At 36.0% G+C, this 19,484-nt stretch overlaps 1 protein-coding gene and 1 long non-coding RNA gene across 5 annotated transcripts in view; one reads left to right on the forward strand and one right to left on the reverse strand.

Annotated features, from left to right (window-relative positions):
• LOC109087857 (NUMB endocytic adaptor protein) overlaps window positions 1-19,484 on the reverse strand; it is a 590,428-nt gene that overhangs the window by 539,350 nt on the left and 31,594 nt on the right. The window lies entirely within an intron of this gene.
• On the forward strand, window positions 7,982-18,419 carry LOC122140196. Its single transcript, XR_006156894.1, has 3 exons — window positions 7,982-8,555; window positions 10,566-10,626; window positions 18,083-18,419. It is a non-coding gene; the product is annotated as an uncharacterized LOC122140196 (long non-coding RNA).

Here is a 19,484-nt window from a genome sequence, read left to right on the forward strand (position 1 = left end):
AACTTTTTACTGTATTGTTCATTTTTAAAAATGATTTAAGAGATTTTAAGTTAATTTGTAAAAAAATTAAAGAAGTCATTTAATATTCGGGCCAGGTGCCTGTCATAGTCTTCACTCACTGTAACAATATAAATTAAATTAAATATTGAGTAGTACCTAGGTATTTGTAAAAATACAAAAACTTCAAATTACCAATCTGTAAATGAGGTTAAAAATTTTTATAATGTGGTACATGACTTTCTTCACAGTAGAAATAACCTGTAAATTTGAGTGATGCTGAATTTAAAGATTTTGCTTAACACTCGCTTTAAATCCCATGTGAAATTTATTTAAGAAAAGGGATGCAAAAAATGATTGCAGTATATTTTATGTAACCTGAAGATAGCATTATTATGCTATTATTATTATTTTTATTTATTCTATTTATTTTTTGGTGCAGTTTTTACACTTTTACGACCGGAAACACATATCTACATGCGCTTCAATAACTAGAAATCTGTAAGTAACATTTGAGATTGTTAAAAGTTCCACACTCTTTGAAAAGGATACAGACATAAAAAAAATTAACGAACTGTGCCGCCACAAACCCCCTATGCTAAACTCAATCATATATGAATGTGGAAAGTACGGCTCTTGATCATTTGGGGTATATTTTTAGAAACATTGCTTTACATTGCTTTTTCTTTCTTTTTTTCCCTTACAGCACTAGATTTATACACCTCTTGTCAGATAAGCTGATGACAATGTTCACATTCACATTAAAGCGTAGGTCTATCTGTGTACACCCCCACCGGTCATAAGCATAAGCATCTACCGAGTGCTACATTTTTCTGTTTGTACACTTTGGCAGATTTGGTAGAGGGGACTATGTCATCTTATTGTAATGTGAAGTGCAATTAAGAACCATAACATTACACTACATACCCTTGTAGAAAGTTTATAGACATAGTCTTTTATACATGAACTATGGTTTGCCCATCAGAAAGATGTTATCAGTATACTGGAAATCCTACATCTTTCAAACATAGTGTGGAAAGTTTTTAATGTAGCTCTGTAAATACCTTTTTTCTAACGTACTGTAGTTACATTTTTGTTTGTTTGTTTTGACAGTCTGTCAACATGCGTGGTCTTTACATGGAAGTTAATGAAACGGCAGCGAGACACTAGGGCTTCAACATGTGAAAAGTGAGCTCTGTTACAGAAAACTATTATGATATTATAAATGACACGTTACAAGTCGATGGATGTGCTATGTCTTTGCATGGTCTCCTGAACCCCCCCACGTCTTCAATCCCTAAATAAACCACCCCCCTCCCCCCCCAGCCCTTGTGCCATACCCCCCACCGGTACCCCCCCGTTAATTTAAGCCCCCCCCCCCACCCCCGCCCAGAGGCGGGATGGATTTTGCTGTTTTAGTCATTCATTGTGGTTTTAGGTGCGACCTCCAGGAAAAGGCAGTTTCCAACTGCAACTGCGCTTCGTCATGTCTGTCTTAATAACCTGTTTATCTATTTAAGGGAAGAAAACAGCTGCTGAGACAGTGTTGGACATCTATCTCCCATATTCTTACAGTTTTTCCACCCACCCCCAACCCCCCCCCCCCCCCCACCTGCAATGTTTGTTTAGCATAAATATTAGTTTTAATCGAGGTACATAGTTGTCAGGCACCGACCGCTTATATGTATTGTAATATTAATGATGATAGAATTAGATATTACAGGTTTATGGTTGAGTTTGGGTGCCTGGTAAGCGCGCCTTCTTGCCCTCGAAGATTGTCAGGGCGCGTGGTTCTGGTGACACAACCCCCCCCAACATTGACAGTCAAAAGTCAGAGATGATGAGTGGTACTCAATAAATCAGTCCATGCGTCCGGTTCCCAAAAAAGTTTTTATCGCTAAGTAGTTCCTTAACATATTCCTTAACCTCTCTCTTAAAGTTTTGGGCCCGATCCCGACACGTTCGTACACTAAGTATATTTCTTTGTAAGTCACACCTTCGTAAGGTTGGTCTAGTAGACACTTCGATAAGCTTTTTCTCTCTTAGTGTGTGGTCGAGTTGGGGTTTGGTGGTGTGGTTGGTGTAGATGCAGCCGACTAGTCGTCGCCACTGTGCCGCAGTGTCTTTAGAACTCAGCGCAGCGCCAAGTACAAGTCCACACATATGGTATTGTGGACATGTTGGGCTCAACACAATGATTTTATGTTATGGACATTTTAAGACTAATAATAAAATATGTTCACATGGATAACAGGCCTATTTATGAAGTTGACTTTATTTGGTATCAGAACTAATATGTATGGTGGTAATTAGACCACCATAGAACAGCGATCCAACGTGTCCTTGTATTGAATCAAAGATGGCGCCGGCCGCGGAGCCGTTTACTCCATGTCAATTTTGTTATTTGGCAAAACTTAAGCCCTTTTGACATATTGCCTGACGTCGCTATATTAAAAATATATCGCCTCCCAAGACAACTCATTATGGAGCGGTCTGGACCTTCTCAGACCTGCGCTTGCCAGGCTAACGCGGCGGAATTTTTGCTTTAAACCCTGAAGTCCAGCTGCTTTGTAGCGCTAATGTGTTTTTTGCTACAGGGAACTTCATCGAGGCTGTGGGAGAGGGCTACGGCCTAAGCAAGACCTCGCGGTGTGGAAGTGCGTCCACACTGTCAACCAACGCCCTTCTGCGCCATGGCGGGGATTACATACGGGGAATTCTAATTGTAAAGTTACCATTAATATAAAAAGTGTATTACATATTTTTTAGAAGGCGTTTTAAACCCATGTCAAGAAGCGGCACAAGTGGCACAACGGGATAAGGAGGGTAGATGATTAACGAGGATACCCGGTTCGTTCTACCGTCACAACATATCGTGTGATCATATTACTTACAATTTGATAATTTAATTAATAGTCTATATTTTACGGATAACTTACAGAAACTATGTTAAAATAAATGTTACTGGAATAATTTGAGGAATATTTAATTTGCATAGAACGTGTTGTCTTTCGTTAACGCCGTAATGGCACCTTCGCGTGAAGTGGAAAATCGATTCCTGAGCAATTGATGCCAACTAATCAGCACCTTCACTTGGGACAGCGCCTTTGGTAACGTCGAACGTAAGAGGCAGCGTGTTAAGAAGCTTCCTAAGGGACACTTCGGGGAACCACACTTAGGAACATAAACAACTTTGGTAAGATATATCTTTCGAGTCTTCGTAGCGCGCTAAGAGTGAGCGTTATCAGGGAAACCGGGCCCATAGCATTATCTTTTAATAAAATATTGAGAAAAGTTCAAAGACCAAACAACTGAATATATGGTAAACACACATTGGGATATACTGTCAGTTAAGCATATTGTTTTAAATAAAGAATATAATATGGTTTTTGAAATATTTAAAAATAGATAGATGATATGGATAGTAAAGATACTTTTAACATGAAATATATAAAATATAATTACAGTCATTAGATGTATAGGTGATAATTTTTTTTGCTTTTAAAAATAACCTTTTTTTGCTTTTAAATAGAGGTATTTTAAACAGCTAAACAGAGGCCCTGCAAAATGTCTTTTCTGCTCTGTGTCTGAAAATAGCATAGATATGTGTAAGGTTTACAACCATAGCAAAAGTCAAATAATTACAATTTCATGGCTAGATTTGGTCTATATGTGAAAACACCATTTGTGTTTACACACACTTTTAAATGAATCATAACATACAGTAGCCTAATGGCAGTAAAGGGCTCAGTTCTCGAATTACATACATACATTACATACGTGTGTGAAACATCTCTGGGGAAGTTTGCATGGGTCCACAGAGGCATATCTGCCCGAAACATCTTTAATGACTGAATACAATCAAGGGTCTTTATTTAAAAAATTTTTCCTAAAATATACATTAACTTCATAGCTGTGTCTGTGCTGTGACAAACAAACAAGCTCCTTCGCATCCATTTAAAGCAAAATAAATATTTTTATTTTTATTTTTAAACAAACAGAAAGACTTTTGCAACATGTTTCATTGTGTGTGCGTGTGTGTGAGAAAGAAAGAGAGAGAGATAGAGGGATGGTATTAAAACTTTGAAGAATCTAAAGTGTTTAATGCGTAATAAATCTAATATAATATAATAATATATAAATATTATACGTAATATAAATTATCATTTTGTTGAAATTTAAGAATCACTGGACATCAGATGTGATAGGGGTACGGTTTTTTTAAACTTACATTAATTTTATGTGTTGAAATAATGTACCCCATTTACTTCTCTGGTCTGGAACTCCACCCTCGCTGCGAGGGGTCTGTGAAGCAGACCCTCAGTTTCACATACAGGAGAATACCCCTATGAGGACCTATGAGATTTTGTTTATGATTAAAATTAAAACATTTTTATTTTATTTTATTTACCGATTTATGTTATTTATTTATTTTGTGAGGACATTTCATTCATGTTTGGACATACTTTGCGTAACTCTGTCTATCTCTTAGCAATCTTAAAAATGTAAGGCATCATTTTTTATATTTATCATCAGAAATGTTTATTTTATATAGTAAGTTATATATAATCACATTTTATGTATTACCATCTTTTTTAAAAGAAGAGCATGGCATGTTTTATAAGTTCGATAAACTTAAATGTTGAATACTTTTTAAAATGAATGAATTGCTTTAGTAGCATGATAGTAACATGATGTCATATATAATTATTTATTTCCATATTCTTTAACCCCCGGAGTCTGAGTGGGTTTTGGGGCACTGTAGATATTTTGACATCCCCCGACATTTGTGTTTTTTCAGTATCTTAAAATGTATTAATGGCTAAAGTCTGAATATACTGTATTCGGCACGAACGGGGCTACAAAAATATGTGAACAGCATGAATATACATGTCTGTGATTTTGAGAAAGCAGCATTTATGCGTGGTTAGTGAAAAACTAAAATGAAAATGTGTTTAAAATGTGTTTTATAAGCTCAATAAATATAAGTAAATGTTGAATACAATAATTAAAATGTATGATAAATGATTTGCTTTGGTTTAGTAACATGTTTGTTACTATGATGTTTTATAAGTTCAATAAAACTTAAATGGTGAAACTTGATTTTTTCTTTAGTAGCATGATAGTAATATGCTGTCATATATTTTATTTATTTTTTTTTATATTCTTTAAAATAGAGATAAGTCTCTTTTTAACTTGATATGTACTGTATATGTGTGCTTGTTTATATGATTTATCAGAATACAAATTTGTATAGTGGCATGGATATTACACTGACATAACAAGGTAGATGTGGTTTATGATGAAATTTCTTGAGTCGTCATAATTCAGATCGCTTAAAAACTAAATTTAATAAAAAATGTAAGCGCATGCAGAACTTTATTGTGTGGTGGTAGGTACAGTAAAAAATAAATAATTATACAGCTTTTGAAAAAGATCAATTATACTACATGATCTTTAATATGTTTACTGTGATGGTAGGTTTAGGGGATGATATTGTATAAAAATCATTAATATGATGTAAATATGAGTATAAAAGGTTCTGAATATAATGTAGAAAATGTGTTGCGACAATTAATGTGAACTGAATTGAATTGTGCCTATGGAAATTCTGCATAAAAAATGTCAATGACATGTCTAGACATGTCCGGGTCCCCAGTAGCCCATATCGTTCGGCCTGTTAAATTATGTATTTTTTTCCTGATCCTGGTAAATTGTACAACATTTTATATTTTTTTATTTTTAGTGATGATTAAAACTAGTGTAAATGTTTTGCTTTGTTTTATATCATGTGAGATCACATAATTTATTTATTTTCATTTAAAATAAGAAAATAAGACTTGGGGATGATTGAATGTGTACACATGGTGTGTGTGTGAGAGAGAGAGACAGAGAGTGAGGGTGTTGGGAAAAAGAGAGACAGAAGTCTCTCAAAGAAAAGAATTGTTCTTTCAACCTAAACCAAGCACAATTTTGGGGAATATTTCATTCACAGAGCGGTCATTCCTGCGTTAGTGTAATGAGTAGTCCACTAAAGGCGAGCGTAGATGAACCCAAGTGCAGTTTATTTACAAAGTGCAATCCAAAATCCAAACATACACTGTAAAAAAAAATCCTAATTTTACAGTAAATAACTCTAAAATTTTTAGAGTATTTTTCTGTTATTTTAAATTATATTGAAAACTCTGTAAAATGACAAACAATATCTGTAAATTAATTAATTGACTGTTAATTTACGGATTATATCATAAATGATAAATTACAGTAATGCTAATTTTTTTACAGGACAATTACTCTATTATTTATACAGTATTTTTTCTGTTTTCTTAAATTACATACAAAGTTGTGTAAAATTACAATAAAAATGTGTAATTAAATATGTAGCTCATTATATTAAATGTTTATATCCATACTAACAATCTAACATATTTCTTGTAATTTTAAAGTAAATATTATTAGTTTTACATTTAATTGTATTTTTACATATAAACTCTGTAATTGTTGATATATAATTTTAGCAAACTTTTATCATTGCATTAAACAATTCGTAGTCTCTTGCATCTTTGCTCTTCAGATTGAAACTTTCAGTCATGTTGTGCTTCTGGCCATACACACAATCAGTGATGTCACAGAAAGTAAAAGCACTTACTGTACATTCCAAGAAAGCTGACTAAAGTAAAGTAACACAAGCCACGGAAGCTTTGCAATAGTCCAGACATGATTTAGTCAAACAAGAATGAAAAAGAGCAGCAACATGCTTTTGTACAAACCATTAGCTTACTTCATTTTAAATAGAAAAGCCTGATAATGTCACTGCTAAATACCTAGTATTCCACAATGTTTCTCACTGACACACTCATAACTCTTTAATATTGGGGCTTAAAGAAAATCCTCAGCTTCCTACTCATATTTTCATCATTGTGGTGGCATTCATGTGTGGTCAACTCGTAAATACAATCTTTATGACATGACTTGAATGCACCAATAGCTCTAGCTCAGTGGTTTTCAAACCAGTCCTGCAAGCACCCCTAGAACCTCACATTTTGTATTTCTCCCTATATCTGACACCCATTTCAGGTCTTGCAGTCTCTACTAATGAGCTGATGAGTTGAATCAGGGTGATAGATGAGGGAGACACACAGAAAATGTGCAGTGCTGGGGGTGCTCGCAGGACCGGTTTGAAAACCACTGCTCTAGCTTATAGGGACAATCCATACAAACAATCTTTGCTAAAATACATTACAAACTGTCATAGTGAGAAGATCTTTTGTCCTGTATCAATGCTAAAGGCATAACCACTGCAGTCAACACCTTAGAGGATCCATGCTCTTAAATAAAAGTCTGTAGACAAGGGTTAGGGTTAACCTTAACCCTTAACCCAGACCCGGTTTCACAGACAGAGTTTAGATTAAGCCAGGATTAAAATTTAGTTCTATTACTGCATGTGATTAGCTTTTAAAAATGTGCCTTAGATAAAAAAAAAAATTACATTATGTATGCATCTTGAGACAAAACAATGGCACTGACATATTTTAAGATATGTCAGTACAAGTTGCTTTCTGGTAAAACAGCTCAAACATGCGTTTTAGTCTGAGACTACAGGCTTAAGCCTTGCCTGTCAAACCTGAGGTACATGTTGTAAACTTGTATGTAATTATGCCAATGGTAGCAAACAAGTGTTGTGTTGGACAGAGGATTAACCCTAAAAACCAATAGGTTGCGTAACAGTATCACACAGGGTGAAAAAGTAAGTTGACATTATTAGGCAGGCATAAGAGTGTTTTCTTATAGGAAAGGTCAAGAATTTGTTAAAGTGCAAAAGGGTCATATGGGTCACATGAATGTAAATCTAATGTCACCATAATAGCAATCCATTAGATTTTTCATATAGCCTAGTTGCTACATACATTTTTTTTTTTTTTTTTTTTTTTTTTTTTATGAATACATATTCAGTGTTTTTCTGTGTTTAATATATACTATATTATGTTTGGTCTTTTAAATTGCTGTTTAGCAAAGCAGTGGTAAATATATTTTGTTATATAGCCTATGGTATATAATTTACCATAATTTAAATTTTTAATCATGCACTTCAATGAAAACACAATTTAACCAATTGATTAAATATAACAGCCAGCCTATAAATACAACTAGATAAATAGCACGTGTATATGTTTTCTATTCTTTCTTTTAAGATATGTAATCTTTTCATGTAATTGCAATGTTACTACACTATTGGCTGTCTCTCCGCGTGTTTTTGAGCATGATTGGTTATTCTGAGTGTCATCCAGGAATCTGGCCAATGACAGTTATGCGCGCCTTCACCGTTCAAGTTTGAATATACGTCAGTTGGAGTGAGTGGGTGTGTTCTGCTGGCTGCTCGGGATCTTCAGTACTACTTCGGTTCTGTGGCTTTTTACATTGTTTAAACATGGATTGTTTTACATCGGACTGCTACATTTTTATTTTGAGCGAGTTGCGGGATGTAAATGAAGAACAAACACGGAATATGGACAATGAATTTTAACAATGCGTAACGGACATAATGCAATCTGCGGAAGGTAAATAACTTTTTATTTTATAAAAAAAAAAAAATCTGCTAACGTTACATCAAAATATAGTGTGTTAAATTGAGAATCTAAACGCGATTACATATTTCAATGTATTAGGCTAATGTTATGTGTTGCTAGCATGTGTAAATATTGTCAGCTAATTTAGATTTTGATACTCAGCATAGGAGCTTTACAATGAGTGAAATGAGAACATTGTATTTTTAGACAGAGAGGAACTCGAAGCACACTCCTTTACTCTAGAAGAATCTGCAAACTAGGCTTTTGAATCTACTGTTGATCATGGGATATAGGCCTAACGTTGCTAATCAGTCAAAATAATGAGTCATCATAATATGTTTTGGAGCTGGTGAGTAAAATTTTGCGAGCTTTTGTAAATGTCTCTGTTAGTAAGTAAAAAAACAAATAGCTAATATTCCTGTGTATGTGTGTGTTTCCCTCCTGATCCAGGAATTCTATGAACAAATATTATCCAGCCACACGATCTTCAGATGCGTGACTATTGCCATATTAAAATACACATGAAATAGAGGCAGAACTCTGCTGAAAGGCACACTGATTCAAACCCTCCTGACAATATTTTACCAGTCTTCTTGAGTTTACAGGTCTAGCTGACCCAAACTTAAATGTCCTTTCAAAATGAATGTATTTTCAAACCTGTATGACTTCTGTGAAACACAAGAACGTTGGCAATAAAACAATATTGGAACCCATTGTATGGAAAAAAAACAAACAAAAAAAAAAACAAACAAAAAAAAAAACAATGAAGGCATTTCTCAAGATATCTTAATTGTTTCACATAAGAAATTCATACAGTTTTGGAACAACTTGAGGGTGAGAAAATAATGAGAGAACCATTTTTTTGGATGAGCTGTTCTTTTAAGGACATGTTCCCATGGTCCTTTGCTAAATTAACCATGGTTTTTACTACTCTAAAAGTGTAGAAACCATGTTTTTATGGAGGATTGATTACAATAATGTATTACCATGTGGTTAGTGTAGCAAAACCATGGTTAATTTTAGTAAGGGTTCTCCAGATTTATATAACACTTAAAGGATGTTCACCTCAAAATGAAAATTTCCTGATAATTTACTCACCCCAATGCCATCCAAGATGTTCATGTCTTTCTTCAGTGGAAAAGAAATTAAGCTTTTTGAGGAAAACATTTCAGGATTTTTCTCCACACAATGGACTTCAACTACAACCAAAATGTTGAAGTCCAAATCAATGCAGTTTCAAAGGACTCTGCATGATCCCAGCTGAGGAATAGGATCTTATCTAGCGAAACGATCAGTCATTTTCTAAAAAAAAATAAACATTTATATACTTTTTAACCACATTTGTTCATCTTGTGCTGGTTTGTGACACGCCGGGCATTATGTCATCACGTTGGAAACGTAAAGCATCACATCATCTAAGTTATTTGTACTCTGGTTCAAAAAGGCAGGGAAGGGCGAAAAATTCCATCTCATCTTCTTCTCCAACTTCAAAATTGTCCGACATCTTTGTTTTAATTTATTATTATTATTTTAAAAAAAATCTTTCGTGACGTTTCAAACATGATGACGTAATGCCTGGTTGCGTCGCAGACCAGCACAAGATGAACAATTGTGGTTAAAAAGTATATAAATGTTTATTTTTTTTAGAAAATGACCGATTGTTTTGCTAGATAAGATCCTGTTCCTCAGCTGGGATCGTGCAGAGCCCTTTGAAGCACCTCAAAGCTCTTTGAAACTGCATTGATTTAGACTTCAACATTTTGGTTGTAGTAGAAGTTCATTGTGTGGAGATAAATCCTGAAATGTTTTCCTCAAAAAACTGAAGAAAGAAAGACATGGATATCTTGGATGGCATTGGGGTGAGTAAATTATCAGGAAATTTTCATTTTGAGGTGAACTAATCCTTTAAGGAACACATTAAAAATGGTCCTATGTCACCCAGATCAATAGTCTGTTAACACAAATTAACACTTTTTTTTTTTGTTTTTAATTTTTTTTTAGAACAAGCATTGGAACAATGTTTATGGAGCAGAACAGGCACCAACAGAGAAGTCCATCACTAGTAAGTATCCACTGCAGTATATAAAACCATAGTCAATTTTAAAGGCACAATGCACTCCAAAATAAAAATAATCTCTTTTTTTTTTTTTCCTCATGCCATCCCAGATGTATATCTGACTTTCTTTCCACAGGGATTTTTTGAAAAATTATCCATTATTGTAAGCCAATATAATGCAAGTGCATACTTCAGAAACTAAAAACAGCCTGCTGTGTTTTCCGCACTTATTATGAGCTTACAGTGCTCTTGGATTATTGTCAAGATGTGTGTTTGGACTTTTTCAACCTTCAGCATTTTGGTGTCTATTCACTTGCATTATTCGACACAAGAATACAAGAGATGTATATTTTTTCTAAAAGTCTAGTTTATTTTTTTCTAAAATTTGTGTTCATCGGAAGAAAGAAAATCATAGAAAATCAACTAGATATGGTGGAAGAGTTCAATGAATAATTTGAGTTGTTTGGAATTTGCCCTTGAGCTCAAACCCTAATTAAACTCACCTGAACTAGCTAATCAAGGTCCTCAGGATTACCAGAAACATCCAAGCAGGTGTTTGGAGCTACACTCTGCAGGACACTGGCCCTCCAGGAGTTTGGCACACATGAATTGAAGGGATAGTTCACAGTCAGGCAAACATGAACATTCTCCCAAATAATTTACTCACCCTCATGTTGTTCCACAAATGCACATTTATGTGTGAATTTTAGCTTTTTAAATTCATTTTTAGTTTTTTTTTTTTATTTATCAAACGTCTTTTTATTTTTTTATAACCAATTCAAAAAAAATAGATAAAATAAAATACAAAAGGTAATTTAAAACTTAAAATGGTACAACATTAAAAAGGCAAAAACAAAACAAGAACACACACATACAAAGAAAAAAAAAAAAAAAAAAAAAGGGACTGACCACAATCCCCCACAATATCCCAACCCCCTATTCAACCATCTAACCCCTTCCCATTTATCTTCACCCTTCCTCGTAGAGACCTTCACTCTAAAACTATTAACATTGTCACATATCGTGTGCTAGGATGCGGACTGTTGCACCGAATTTGTAGTTTTTAGGTATGATATGAGGGGTTTCCATGTTTTATTGAATAAGTTGAGCCTGTCTCTCATTGTATATCTTATCCTTTCTAAATGAAGTGTGTTAGTTAAATCCTCTAACCACATCTTAGAGGTAGGTACAGTTGCGCTCTTCCATAAGATGAGGATTAATCTCTTTGCTATTAAGCAATAAGAGCGAAAACGCTGTTGTGCCACGCTCCGTTTTCTGAAGGTCTCCGATATTCCAAGAATGATAAACATGGGCTCAGGTTCGATTGAAGTATTTATGACCTCAGACATAATGTTGAATATATCAACCCAGAACAATTGAACCCTTGGGCATAGAGCAAAACTATGGAGAAGTGTTGCTACGGAAGAGTGGCACTTATCACACATGGGTGACACTTCTGGGTATATGTGATGTAGTTTCTCTTTTGAATAATGAAGCCTATGCATAATTTTAAATTGGACAAGACAATGTCTTGCATTGTCTGAACAATTATGTATGTTTTCAAGACTATCTTTCCATAAATCATCTGAAATAGATTCACCAAGTTCCTCTTCCCACTTTCTTTTATAGTTTTCAGTCAATGGGGAGCTTATTAGTAAAAGGCTGTTATAGACACGTGATATCAGTTTACTTTCGTTAGGAGACAATTTCAGACAGTCGTCTATTTTAGATTGTGGTTCAGTCTCAAATTCTCTTAAGTATTTCCGAACGTAGTCCCTAACTTGCAGGTAACGAAAGAAATTATTTTTCCCCAGTTCATATTTCTTCTGTAATTGCGTGAATGAAGCAAAGATGCCTCCCACGTATAGATCACCAATACATTGGACACCCCTTTCACTCCATGTAGAAAAGGCTCCATCCAGACTGGAGGGGGCAAATGTGGGATTTCTAGTGATGGGTAAGAGAAGAGAGATTGGTTTAAGATTAAAGGTGGTCTTGATTTGTTTCCAGGTACAGATCATGCTATGAATGATGGGATTGTTATTATACAGGGACTTATTAACCGCAGCTGGAGCTAGTAGGACTGCGGCCATAGAATACGGGTGACAGTCTTCCCGCTCCAGCATTAGCCAATCAGACATTGGTATTGAAGTGTCCAACCAAAAGGTAAACATCTTAATCGCTGAGGCCCAGTAATATAGCAAAAAATCTGGGAGTGCCAATCCCCCCTCTGGCTTTGGCCTACAGAGATGTTTTTTACCTATTCTGTGAACTTTGTGTCCCCACAGAAAAGGAACTATCAAAGAATCTAAGTTTTTAAAAAAAGATTTTTTTAGAAACATTGGGATGTTTTGAAATAGGTATAGCAATTGCGGGAGAAAGATCATCTTTATAGCATTAATTCTCCCAATTAAAGAAATTGGGAGCGTGTCCCAAAATGATATTCTAGTCTGTAATCGCTCTATTAGAGGGGGGAAGTTTGCCTGGAATAGAGAGGAGTACTGCTTTGTCACTTCTATCCCCAAATAGGTAAATTTCTCTGGAGAGATTGTAAATGGAAAGTGATCTAGGTGTGTTAAGTCACTCATTTGGACCGGCATTAAAACACTTTTAGACCAATTAATCCGATAACCCGAAAATGTCCCAAACAGGTTGATTTTGTCAAGAAGATTAGGGATGGTAATTTGAGGCCTCGTTATATATAAAAGGATGTCATCTGCGTATAATGATATCTTATTATTTGTGTCTTTGGTGGAGTATCCATGAATCTGGGGTTCCATTCTAATACATTGGGCTAGAGGTTCGATAGCCAACGCAAAAATTAAAGGGGATAGTGGACACCCCTGCCTTGTCCCTCTATGTAAACTAAACGGGGAGGACATTGTCCGGTTTGTTAGGATTTGAGCCGTAGGATTCTTGTAAATGAGTTTGATAAGTGACAGGAACTTACTTCCGAAATTGAACCTGTTAAGAACTTCAAATAAATAACACCACTCGATCTGGTCAAATGCCTTCTCGGCGTCAAGTGCAAGTATGACAAGATCAGAGGGTGGACCTCTCTTTGTGTATATAATATTGAAAAGACGTCTAAGATTAAAAGTAGCACTCCGATTTGGTATGAAACCCGTCTGGTCCGTATGAACTAGCTTTCCCAATAGAGGATTCAGCCTGTTAGCTAATATCTTGGCAAATAATTTCCCATCGACATTAAGGAGGGAGATAGGACGATAAGCGCCTACTTCCTGTGAGTCCTTCCCTTTTTTATGAATTAATGTGATCACAGCCTCAGTTAAGGTGGGAGGTAAATTACCCTGTATCTGAGCATGTTCATATAATTTCAGCAGGTATGGGGATAGATTCTCATTGAATGTTTTGTATATTTCCCCTGGAAGTCCATCAGGACCGGGTGTCTTATTACTTTTTAGGGAGGCAATAGCGCTCCGAACCTCTGCAATTGTGAGGTCGGAGTTCAAGGAAGCACAATCTTCCTCGCTCAATCTGGGAAGTTCACATTTATCTAAAAATGCATTAATAGTTACAGAGTTTGAAGTAGTCTTTGAGGTGTACAAATCAGTATAAAATTCCAGAAACCTGTCATTGATATCTTTAGGCTTAGTAAGTATTGTGTTATTGTGGGCTTTTATCCTGTGTATCGTTCTATCGTTTTCCATTTTTCTAAGTTGTCTAGCTAGTAGTTTGTGTGGTTTGTCACCAAATTCAAAATATTTCTGCCTAGTATAGAGGAATGCTTTACTTAGTTTTGCAGAGATAATTTTGTTATATTCATACTTAAGTGTTGCTATTTTCCTGTGCAATAAAATAGAGGGGGAATGTGCATTTTCTATGTCAAGTAATTTAATTTGATCTTCTAATTCTTTTAATTTAATCTTATTTACTTTTCGCCTAGAAACTTCAAACGAGATGATACAGCCTCTTATATAAGCCTTGAATGCTTCCCAGAGGATGGAGGGAGAGGTATCAGGGTTGTCGTTTATTTCAAAGTATAAAGAAATCTGGTCTTTTAAGTATTCACAAAATTTATTTTCAGTGAGTAGATGTGAATTCAGTTTCCAAGAGGCGTGTGGCTTGTCTACATGATCTAAACACACCGAAAAGGTGAGTGGGCTGTGATCTGAAATCACTATACTGTGATATTTAGCATTTAACGTGTGCGGTATAAGTTTGGCGTCCACCAGGAAGTAGTCTATCCTACTGTAGGAGTTATGTACAGGTGAATAAAATGAGTAGTCCCTGCCTGTAGGGTTCATCGCTCTCCATATATCAAGTATATTTGTGTTATTAATGAACATATTTAAAAATTCACTAGAGGCATTTCTTGGAAGTCTCTTCGTGGAGGACCTATCAAGATATGTGTCGAGGACAGTATTAAAAAAATCACCCCCTATTATCAAGTGTGTTTGTGAGATGTCTGGTATCAGTGAAAAAACCTTCTGAAAGAATATGGGGTTATCTATGTTAGGAGCATATATATTTACTAAAGTAAGGGAAGTGTTTTGGATTTCACCAATCACTATTATATAGCGGCCCTCTTTATCAGTGATTGTTTTTTTATGCAAAAAGGGCACACCTTTTCTCAGTAGAATGGCCGCACCTCTTGCTTTGGATAAAAAGTTTGAGTGGTAAACTTCCCCTATCCAATTTGCTTTTAACCTGCCATGCGAGGCATTCTTCAGGTGAGTTTCCTGTAGGAACATAATGTCTGAGGTCAGTGACTTTAGGTGGGTCAGAATTTTACCCCTCTTGACTGGATTATTAACTCCACGTACATTCCAGCTAGAAAATGTGAGACCTTTCAACCCTCTGGTGTGATTATTTAAACTATCCTGCATCTGGAGTATGTGATCAGTACAGTATCTGCAGCAGTACAGTTGTCAATGTGTAGGATTTGAGTGAATGGTCTTCCTATCCCACCCCTCCCTTCTACCCCAGTCCACCCCATAACTGTTATCAAGGTCAGCCCAGTCCCCATATTAACAAATGTAAACAAAACTACTCTAGCCAATTCAAAGTGAATGTGGCACGAGCCTTCTTAAGGAAGTACAAACAAACCAGTAGCTTCCCCACACCTTCTGGTGGCCTGATGCTAACTCCTATCAATGATCACATAGCTTGGTAACTTACACAAAATGTTTAGGTAGATTAGTAAAGAGAAGAAAATATAACCAGTTAAAGTGCCATAATAATATTATTATCCATGGGTGCACACACACACACACACATACATATAAACGTATACACAGGTTCACACGACACACCCATACATATACAAATACCCATACACCTATGTCCATAGTTGAGAAGAAGAACGCTTTCCCCAGGGTGGGAATTTGCATCAACTGTATAAATAATAATAATAATACTAATAATGGATTTAAATAGGAGAAGTAGTTTTAAGTATGTATGACCAAAAACTTAACTGAGTTGCAACTCCAACGGAGGCAATGACACTTTGAATACCTTTCAATAACAGTGAGCCCTTTCCACACTTTAAAGAACTAGCTGAACAATTGTCAGGGCTCTAGATAAGATATCAGAAAAATAGAAAGAAGGAATAGAGAAAAAATAAAAATAAAATAACAGTGCAAACCTCGATCTGTATGAGGCGGGACATAACACTTTCCAATTTTTCTTCTTATGAGAATGGCGGTTTTACAGTTTGTACGTGTGTATAACGTTAAGTGTGTAACTCACGTGTATAAGAAACAGATAGTGCTGTGCTAGTAAGCACCAGTACATAACCACCTCTCTGAATATCTTGTTTCTCCGCATCAGCAGTGATTGCATCAGTTTAAGCGTCTTCCTGTCTCACTTCAGTCGAGCCCGGTGTGAAGAGGCGTTCGGCATATTCCTCCGCTTTTTTGGCATCTATGAACGAGATCTGTGTGCCGTTGTGGGTTATCAGGAGTCTAGCAGGGTAGAGGAGGCCATACCTGACCCCGGGTCTGCCCCGTAACAGCTCTCTCGTGCGGTTGAATAGTGCCCTCTTTTTAGCTACGGCAGGCGGGTAGTCCGGAAAAATTTGGATCCTTTTACCACCATGGAAGAGTTGTTTCTCCGCTGCAGCCTTGCGTAGGATGTCCTCAAGCGTGTGAAAGTAGTGTAGCCTCAGTACAAAGGGTCTAGGTGGTTCATGAGGTTCGGGCCGTCTTCGGAGGGTCCGGTGCGCTCTATCAATGAGAGGCTTCTCATCCAGGGATAGCACCTCCTGTAGCAACCCGGCGATAAAGTCTCTCGGCCTGGGTCCCTCGGTCCCCTCAGGGACTCCGATGACCCGGATATTGTGTCTCCTCGAGCGCCCTTCTAGGTCTTCGCATTTCTCAGTTAGTTTTTCTACTTCAGAGCTCAGACGGGTGACTTGACGCTGAAGTGCAGTGACATCGTCCGAGTGGTGTGAGGCGGACTTCTCTATCTCTCCAATAGTGTTAGCATGCGAGGTCGCGGTTTTCTCCAGGGTCGTAATGGAGGTCTGCAGTTCTTCTTTAGTTGTAGCCAATTCGCCTCTCAGCACAGTATACACCGTTTGTATACGGACATCGATGGTGGCGCATATGTCATCTTTAATCTGAGTAATTTCACTTCGCAGCGCAGCAATAGCGGCCAGAACAGCTCGGTTTGGTGGGTCCGCCTCCTCGCTCAGGTGTTCGGGCTCCACCACCTCAGTTGAGTCCGAGGGTTGATCAAGGCCTGATTCTTGTTGGTCGGTCTTTTTGGATTTTCCCTTCTTTGACATTGTTCTCTCCTTTTAGGTTTAGTTTCCCACTTGCTTGTATCTTCTTATGTCACTCCAAAGCACTTTTAGGCGGATATACAGGTGTTTAGTGTATTAATAAAAGAAAAGTTACCAGAGCTATGTAAAACACGTCTCACTCCTCCATTGCTCAGCAGCGCCCCCCCAGGCAAACATGAACATTCTCCCAAATAATTTACTCACCCTCATGTTGTACCTACTTTTAATGCTTGACAAAAGAGAAATTTCAGGTTTGAAAAGACATGATGGTGAGCAAATGATGACAGAATATAAATTTTTGGTTGATCTCCAGTACTTTAATAATCGCACACAAGGAGAATAGACCTTCTTTTTTTAACGCATATCATCATCAATCCTTTATTTAATTTCCTGGAGAATATTGAGAGAAAGACCCTCATTACCCATATCATAGCAGTCTGAAAACACCTCTAGTTAATACAAATATTATTTGTTTATTTTATAATAAAGATTGGCATTTTTAGGTGTTTACCTTGCAATGATACCCCTGGAAAAGAATGTTGTGAAACTACATGTTCCTTCTTTTGGTGATGCACATTTTTTGTCACATCAGACAAAAGTTTTAGAAGACAAACAGACAATTTAAATACAATTTATTAAGCTTGTTTAAAGGAAACAAAAATAATTTAAATCATCCTTTTTGAGAGAATCATTGTGTTCTTTTTTTCTTCCCAGATGCACCAAGGATCCAGCTGATTACTGGCCATTTGCAGGATTGCTCTTTATTTGCTGTATCTGTCACATCTGGAACACTTTTGTTGTATGTTTTGATTTAACGTATTAATACACTTGTATAGTTAGGACTCTGAACTAAAAGACAGTATAATATTTATTATCAGAACTATGCGGGGCCCCTAGGGGTCAGGAGAATATTGTGAAAACAATATGTAAAACCAATTTGGAAAATACAAGCCAAAAACAGCACAATTAGTTTTTTTCACCACCCTTTACAAATGTGAAATTATGACCTCATCATGATAGTAACCCTAACTGACAAGATCATATTTTTAGTTTTTCAGTTCCTCCTGGGCTCTGCTCCTGGGGGCTGTGAAGAGTTGTTTTATAATGTTTGTTTTATTGTGTTTATTTAAAAATGTAAAGGAACACTCCACTTTTATTGGAAATAGGCTAATTTTACAACTTCCCCAGAGTTAAACAGTTTTACCATTTTCGAATCCATTCAGCCGATCTCCGGGTCTGACGGTAGCACTTTTAGCATAGCTTAGCATAGATCATTGAATCTGATTAGAACGTTAGCATCTCTCTCAAAAAAAATGACCAGACCAGAGTTTTGACCAGAGTTTCTATATTTTCCTATTTAAAACTTGTAAACTGTAGTTACATCGTGTACTAAGATCTGGTTAAATGGGGGAGTTGTAAAATGAGCCTATTTCCAAAAAAGTGGAGTGTTCCTTTAAATTTAAATTGTTTAATGTTTAGAAACAATAGTAGTGTGAAATCTTGTAAATGTATCAGTTTTGTGTTCAGTATGTTAGAAAATTTCACTTTAATCCTAAAGTTTTAGAATTTGTTAACTGTTCTACTGATGACTACTAGTAGTTAAAATGTTGTATTTAATTTAAGATATATGCTGTAATTTATCAACTCCATTTTATTTAGATTACATGTTTACGGAGATGATTTTAATCCGTTTTATACAGGTTTTTTTTTACAGACTTATTTTGTCTTCCAAAATAAAACTGTTAATTTACAATCTTGAGCACGTCTTGACAATTTATTGAATGTTTGATCGTTATACTTTAGCAAAGGTCTGGTAAATAACAGTGTTTCTCAGTAAAACTCTTAGGGCCATCACTTTATTGAAGGTGATTGATTGTAATCATTTAGGAAATACCTGTAAAATAACAGTGTTTCTCAGCAGAACTTTTAGTGCCGTCACTTTATTGAAGGTGTTTGGTCATTATAATCTAGGAAATACCTGTTAAATAACAGTGTTTCTCAGTAGAACTTTTAGTGCTGTCACTTTATTGAAGGTGTTTGATTGTAATAATTTAGGAAATACCTGTAAAATAACAGTGTTTCTCAGTAGAACTTTTAGTGCTGTCACTTTATTGAA

This window comes from Cyprinus carpio, chromosome B17 (assembly GCF_018340385.1).
Source record: "Cyprinus carpio isolate SPL01 chromosome B17, ASM1834038v1, whole genome shotgun sequence".
In the NCBI taxonomy this organism is placed as follows: domain Eukaryota; kingdom Metazoa; phylum Chordata; class Actinopteri; order Cypriniformes; family Cyprinidae; genus Cyprinus; species Cyprinus carpio.